The 8069-nt window shown below is 37.1% G+C and overlaps 1 protein-coding gene across 2 annotated transcripts in view; it reads left to right on the top strand.

Moving 5' to 3' along the window:
- The first annotated feature begins 435 nt into the window (after window positions 1-435).
- Window positions 436-8069, top strand: part of lingo2 (leucine rich repeat and Ig domain containing 2) — a 172241-nt gene continuing 164607 nt past the window's right edge. For both annotated transcript variants that reach the window (XM_017417394.3, XM_017417390.3), the window contains exon 1: window positions 436-1146. The gene's annotated coding sequence lies outside the window, so the exon portion shown is untranslated. The remainder of the gene's footprint in view (window positions 1147-8069) is intronic.

Genomic DNA, 8069 nt, shown 5'->3' with positions numbered 1-8069 from the left:
ATTCTTGACAGTTGGCCAGCATCAACTAGCAACTGAACTGACTCCACTAAACAGAAAAGTTATGACAAAGAGGAGATGCAAAACAGAGTTAGCCCCGGAGATATTTAGCAATCAGGTTATGAGGATGAAGAAAAGGAGATTAGATTGCCTCCCTGCTCGATGCACCTTTCCATGCTGTTGCTCCTTCTCTCCATATCTCTTTAATTTTACATATTTATCAAGCATTATTTGTTTCTCTGAGGAGTATGGGCGGTGAACCTTTCTGTCTGACATGGCTGGAAATGGCACAGCGGTAATTGTGAAAAGCCAGAGTGAGAGAAGTGCATATCTCAGTGTGTGTATAAAGGGAAGGAGAGGAGGAGAGAGGAAAGGAAAGGGTGGGGAGGTGCAGTGCGAGGCAGGGAGGGTAAAGGCAAAGGAGAGGGAGAGAGAAAGAGACACACAGCAGGAGAACAAGCAGTTCGCCTCATTCCGCTGCTTTCTCAGCATCCATTCTGTGAGATCCTATTCCGGAGAGGAGCGCGCTACATAACACGCAAATTGGAAAGGAAGAGAGGATAAAATCCATTGATGAGGGTGGATATTGTGGAAAATAACGCATAATCAGGGCTCACTGGCATCCACTGTCACCTCTACAGCTTTGCTGGTGGTGTGTGAAAGTTTCCATCCTTTAGGGGGGGGACACCCTCCCCTTGATGTGGGGATGAACAGCAGATGCTGAATTTTACTCTGAAGGCAGGTGAAGAGCTGTGAGGACCGGCTGGATTCACTTGCAGTGGAACTGGTAGTGCGCACTAGAAGAGATCATACAATTTTTTTCTTTTTTTCCCTCTTACTCAGTCTCTCACATGCACATTTTCCAGTAGACTACATGACATTATTTCACTGAGCCAAGGAGGAATATCAGGGGAGAGCAACCCAAAAGAGATTATCTTTTACCAGGAAAGTAAAAGGGAATGGAATATGATTCACTGAAGGACACCTCGTTTGAAAAAAGTAAGTTTTAATCGGGAACAGCTCTGAACGGGGTTGTGATTCTGAGAGACTTGAAGGATTTTTCCTATTTTTCATTAATATGAAGCAGCATTGAGCTTTGTTCGTGACAGCTTTTCTTGTGGACTATACGGATTTGGATGGTATTTCAAGGTAAGCACCAATTTGTTATATTTGATTTCTATTAATTGTTGTTTTTAGAAAGTCAGATTAGTGAGTCAAAAAGCTCAGAAGAACAAATACATAGAGGCACAAAAGGCTATTTTTTCATTGAACTAGTTTTACAGAAGGTGCAAAGTTGGAAATATGTCTTATAAATACATCAACCTTTCATGGCTTACAAAGAACATGATTGGTTTTTTGATTGCTACCGGCAGGCTACTCCCCTCTGCAGAGAGGAATGTATCTATGTGTATCTGCATACTTGTGCTTGTGTTTGCTGAGAAAGGAGATGCCTGTCTGCAAAGTAATTCATCTCTTTCCTCCCGTGGTACATGGTTATCACCAGGGGAGGTTGCTAGTGGAAGGAGCAAAATTGCAGCAGTTGTTTGTCCTGGTTTTGTTACATCTAGAATTTGTGAGTAGGGAATTACTCTTGATCAGTAGTGCATTTTCATTCGTAATGGTGACTCCTATGCATTTTAAAGGGTACCTTGTTCCTTTTCTTTTTTTTTATCTTTGCAGACAGAGAACTGATTGTGTCCATCTCAGACACCCTACATTAAATCTTCACCCTCAGTTTTAGTCAATTCACTTCTGGTCAAGCAATGCATCTTTTTACAAGTCTCTTTGGTCTCTGTTTTTTGTGCTGTTTCCCAAAGAGAAAGAAATGAAATATTGATTTTTGTCTTTAATCTCTCACGTGCCAAGTTTCTTTTCAAATTTAAATGAAGACTTTGAAGCAAACTTTGTGCATACTAATAGAACAAAATAGTGCAATATCATGTTATTTACCAGAAGAGAGAATGTACTGCCATCTTAATCAATACCAGACAAGTGCAAGGCTACCTCCTCTTGTAACACAATGATTTAAATATTTATTTCATGAGCATCCTGTCAGTCCTCTAAAATATTTAAAATAATTGAATAATGAATAACTTGTCTAGGCTGTCACAGCCCAGTTTTTGGCATGGACAGATGCTTATAAAGCCACCTCCTCATGTAACATGCAAAACAGTGACCATTAAATGTCTTTGCCCCTGGATATAAAATTTTCAAAAGAAGTCTTTCTCCTCTTTCAAACATCCACTGGGGGGAAGTGGAGCCTGATGGGAAGTTGATGACAGCTTCTGTGTACCTGTCATTGACAGCCTATACTGGCTGCAAAATTGCCAATTGTTCCCGTAGGTATATAGCTTGATTGCGAGAAGCTTCAGCACACAAATGCTCTATTGAAATTGAAATTTAGCATTCAGTTGACATAGTCTGCATGTGCTTCCTCTTAAAGTGGATGCAAACCAGTTATCTGTTCTGCCATTTCATTTCATCCAGTGAGCGTTACCTACACAAGACATTTGTTGTTATGCATACAAGTGTGCACATGTGTGTATCAGAATGAAAAAAAAGAGTTGCTGTATCTGGTATCTGTGTGGGTGTGTATTTGTCCAGACCTCAGAGCTTCATCCCTTTTGATGTTTTATTGAGTGTTAACCATGGTAGGGCTGACGCATTCCCTCTGATATGGAGTAGCATGGTTAAAGGAAAGCACTAATACAGACTTTGCTTCCCTTCTATGTGCTTTAACTCTGAATTAGAAATGCTGTGTCTGCCACTTTTAGCTCTTTGGATTTGGTAAAGGATGTGGATAAAGCAATGCATATGTGTAAAACTGTGTGTCCTTGTACACCGCTGTCTATAAGCAAGTAGGATATACAGTACGTATGTTTGTGTACATATTTGATGTTAGCGTGTGTGCATAGGTGAGAGTGTCTGCTGGTGAATCTTCAGTATAATCCTACTCATCCTGTGTTGCAGTGTGCAGTCTGTTTTTCACCCATTTTTTGACGTTAATAAAAGAGGCAAAGACAAGGCCCTCCATTTTCAAAGATACCATGCTTTCTCTGAATCAAAGGATGGACAGAGCAGAAGGAATGAGGCTTTTTTCTGTGTCATGATTATCCTGCACTGTTGACAGTATGTTTACATTGCACTGAAATCTGAGGAAACAACAATGATGGAAAAAACGCTGGGGTTTCAATTTATTACTCAGAGAGACTGTCAGAATCAGTGAGCGTAAATGCCAGTGGGCGGCTAAATTCTGACACACCTACTTCAAAATATGATTAATCCATTGCAGACATGTTGGCCTTTCAGATATGCTATCAACAAAGATTTTATATATATATATATAAAAAACAGTTATAAACAGATTGAATAAAAGGCCAATTTTAAAGATAACATTCAATTTATTATGTCTTAATTCTCTAGAACAGGTGTCCAAAACCAAGAGACAAAGGACCAATTGTCTAATTGCAGCGTGTAATTGACTAGCAAGCTTTGCTCATGTTAGCTTCTCTCAAAGCTAACACAAGCTATTTTTCACCTTACTGTCAGACAAACACTAAAAATGTAACACATTCAAAAGAAAAATAACAAACAGGTAATTGTATACAATTAAAACTAAAAAATCTGACAAACCTGCATACATAATGGTTAAATTCAAACATATTTCATACTTTAATAATGCATTCAATATTTAAATCACCCTGAATAATAGATAAATATCCTGTGAATTGTCTAAGGCTTTTTTAAATATACTTTATACATTTTTTTATAGTCTTTGAATTCTTAATTTTTTCTCAGAGGACAAATGTATAGTGATCTCTGTCAAAATAAGACCTGTACCCAGAAGTAGTGTATTTTTAGTCTGTCCATTAAGGACACCAAAGAAAAATCAATGATCACAGACAGAAACTCAAGGTTTCAAATTTAACTTTTTTTTTTTCTTTCCCAGTCTGACCTTTGGGTACAGTTGGGAATATGTACTTTATAAAGTTTCAATACAAAATTCCTGGTTTCATATGACACAAGGTCATAAATATATATGGTTCTTAACTTACCTACATGTTTACTAATAATTATTTTCACTTATTAAAATTAACTTTTTTTTCCATTTCAAATTCCACAACATTATGTTTTTAATTGAAACCACATTATAGAATAATAAGTATTTAAATTTACTGTCACATTTTAATTCCAGCCATCATGATCTTCACATCTGGGTAACATGCATACCACCACCTGGATAACTAACAGAAGACCTCATTTTAAACAAATGGTTGGTCAGTAGGAGACCAAATTGTGAATGAATGCAGCTGATCTGTTGTCAGCCCTTTTGAATCCCTGATGAGGCGAAACACAATATGCTCAAACAGCTGGGTCATTTATGGGAAATGCTTACTCATCATAGTTGACTGCCGCTAAATGGAGGGAAGAATTCTCCTTTAATTGAGTGTGCTAAACAAAGTGAAAAAAACCCAAAACTCTCCCATTCTTTTATTAAAGATGACATGAACAGAAGCACTGGCCAAGTGTATTTAGCAGACTTAACAATAATACAGTAATGATTGTGTCTGTAGCTCCAAAGCTCTTTATGTTTGAGCCAGTAAGATTGCAGCATCACTAAAAGTAACATGGACAGAAACAAAAAGCTTAGAGGTATAGCTACAGTTTAGTACAAATAAGAATGCTTAGTTGTTATTTACAGATGTGAGGGTGTAAGTAACTGCTGGTGGCACTGTAGCCCTTTTGCGATATAGTAACTGAGAAGAGGAAGTCTTGGACAAGAGAACTGATCTGCCAACAGCTTTCACTGACAGTGACCTTACTGTCTATGTCACTTTGAAGTACGACCTTCCTGGGCAAGCAGCCGAGGGCAGAGTGTGTCGAACAAGGAGCATTAGCAAGGGTCAGGGGTGCGGTGGATGGCTAAGAATAGGGGGCAGAGGTTTTTGCACCATGGTAGCTGAAATAGAACAGGAAACACGTAAAACCTTTAAAGCTATTTTAATGAAAACAAACACACACACACAAAAAACAAAACAGTCAAATATTCTCAAGCAACATACCCAGCTTAACCCTCCTGAAGCCCTCAAAAGAGAAAGATAGAGAGAGGCAGAGAAGCCCTTGTAACATTGGGTCAATTTGACCCGAAGGCCATGGGAGGGTTAAATGAAAAGACTTTGTATTTCACTTGGTTTGAACTTTTGTTTTCTTTTATCCTTCTCATTGCATAAAATCCATCTGTTTCCAGTTGTATGTTTCATCTGTATCCTTTTTTTTAGGGTTTTCTTTTGTCAACTACATTTACCTCTAGAATCACCAGCATATTGGTATACTGACATGTAGTTTATTTGTAAACCTTTAGCAAAATAAGTAAAACTGCAGTAAAGTCATTTTTTCCACTGTGGAATTCATATGTAGCCATAATATTTTCCAGTAATTCTTTTCAGTATGTGAAAATTATGAGCAGAAACTCATCAAGCTTAAAAAGGATTTGAACAACAACAGACAAAGACATACAACCACAGTATTTCTGTGCCATTATTCTTTCTTTCTAATTAATAATTATTAAAATTTCAAACAGTAAATAGGCTGCCTATATGCTAATAGTACAGGCAGAGAGACTAGTTCTTTTAAGCAAGACCAATATAGAAATATATTTTGTGTTTTGTCTCTGAGCCATTTAAAGGCATCCTTACTGGCCTTTTTTCAGTTTCATCATTTTCTGCTGGACTCACTTTGTAGCTTTGAATCAGTTATTCAGATCAGAACATTGAGTACTTCACTCTCAGATGATAACAGTACTATTCAGCTCCTGAGGATTAGTTTGCTCATGTTCTTCTCTTGGCATTGTGAAATGTTTTAAGTTTTACCTATTATCCAGAGGGGCACTAGCAAACCAGCTCATGAAAAAAAAAGATTTTTTTGGATTAAAACAATTTAGTATGTGCACTTTTGCAAATTAATTTTATTTTTTTAAAATCAATGTCTATTGTATAGCATAAATGTAAACATGAATTTAATAAACTCATCCTGTTTCTTTGTGGAAAAAAAGAAGGGGAATGAGATATTTTAGATGATATCAGACAGGCAGCAGTTTAAACTGTATTTGCTGTGAGCAGCCAAGCTTTTGTCCAGAAAGGTTATATCATTACAAACTTCACAATATCCCCACTAATGCCTCACAGGTAGATTGGGATATGTCAGAGTGTAGTCTTTTGACTGCAACAATAGTGGAAATGTCAGTACATGGAAATCCCTTTGCCTCTGTGGGAACTCTGGACTCCCCTGCACCACTTGTGTCTCTTGCACTGGACAATCTCTCATAACCCCTTTTCTTCCAGAGTATGAAAAGCTCTCAGCAGGACACAGACAGGGCTGGTGCTAGTTTGTGCAAGTCACTGATCCTTGCCTTCTTCTTGCTTATAGCTGGTATAGACCAAAGTACATCATGGATATGTGATAGTTTTCTATACTTTCATGAGTCTGTAGGGAAAAGTAAAAATGCCTACACAACTTAAAATCCCAGCGACTTTGGTAAATGAAATGGCTTGCCTCCAGGTGTAGCAAATTCCCACAATGTTGTACTGAGTCTTATGGGTCGGTTTATGTCTCCTAGAGGGAAAAGGTTCCTTGATGAAATCAATATGTTGAAAGCACACCAATGGAGAGAAACACCAGACGAAGAAATGAAGAAACAAAATGAATCAAAGAGGGATGTTATTGGCTGTGTATTATATCCAGGTATTAATACGTTTTATTGTTCATAGCCTTGTTCTGTGTGTGTTTGTCATTCAGAGTCTAAATTTCAGTGTTTACTTCTTAGTTAATGTAAATTTAAGATAAGAAATGGGATCAATTCCTGTCAAAGCAAAACATTTTATATTATACCTCTGTACGTTTTCTATTCCATTAAGATAGTGACAGTTGGCTGCCATCCAGTCAATGCGACCAGGCAACCAAGCCAATTTCATAACAGTGTTGCTCTAGTACTCCTATAAGCTGTAGTCACCTATTGCTCTATTTTAGGCTGTTACATAAACTCACAATAAACCACAAGGAAGAACTGTGATTCAGCATTTCTTTTTTAGAGTATTGCATGCTGCTTTCCTATGTTAGTAAAATCTCAGAAACCTAATAGTTAGGCAGAGGACTCATTAGCTTTTTGTCAGTGAAAAAGATATATAGATTTCTTTTCTGCAATGCTTACCCCCTCCTTCCATTTCTCCCCTATTCTATCCTATCAATCCTACCCAGTGTGTTACAAGATGCTTTACTGTTAGGTTGAAACTTTAAACGTTCCAGAGTCTTTCGTGAAGGTGATAGAGATTTTGATGTCAGCACATAATCTTCTTCCTGCTGTGGTCACATTCTTGTTTCTCTGTAAAGATTTGGTTATTTGCCAGAAAAAGAAAAAGTAGATGGATTGAAAGTAAAATCTGTGAAGGGTAACAAATTAAAAGCAGTTAAATTTTACAAATGTTCAAGTTTCAAAAACTGAAGTTAGATGAAAAGTATTGCTATTGTGCGCAAGTGTTGTACTGGTGCAAAAGTTTTGATTCTTCCCTCATTTATTTACATTTTACTTCCAATGAGACATATTCCTTCACATTTTGTAGAGTGATCTTGACTAAAAAAATTTAAATCTTTTTGTAGATTTTTCTTTAGACTAGGTCATATTCACTCCAGTGTCTAACCATTTTGTGTTTGTTTTTGAAAAAAATATGTAACTCCTGTCTATGAATCAGTTGAGCAAAAACAGGTTTCTAAACTCACGGGATTAACAGTGTTGTGTTAACACATAATAGACAAGGTTCCCATTATAAATTTGATGTTTAGGAACATTGCTATTAGCAGCCTGTCACAAAAACAGTCTTTTATCTAAAAAAACACAATTTACCAGATATAAAATGTATAATTTAAACATTCAAAAAAAGTTAAAAAACAAAAACAACTGGACTTCTATTCTGTAGCTGAAGACGTTTCGCTTCTCATCCGAGGAGCTTTCTCAATTCAGAAATAGAGAGTGTGGAGTTGAGCTTTTAAAGCTGAGATGTGATGTAAGCTGGATTGCT

This window comes from Kryptolebias marmoratus, linkage group LG9 (genome assembly GCF_001649575.2).
Source record: "Kryptolebias marmoratus isolate JLee-2015 linkage group LG9, ASM164957v2, whole genome shotgun sequence".
NCBI classification, from domain to species: domain Eukaryota; kingdom Metazoa; phylum Chordata; class Actinopteri; order Cyprinodontiformes; family Rivulidae; genus Kryptolebias; species Kryptolebias marmoratus.
The sequence above is the reverse complement of the archived record's forward strand: the minus strand, read 5'-3'. Positions and strand labels throughout refer to the sequence as shown.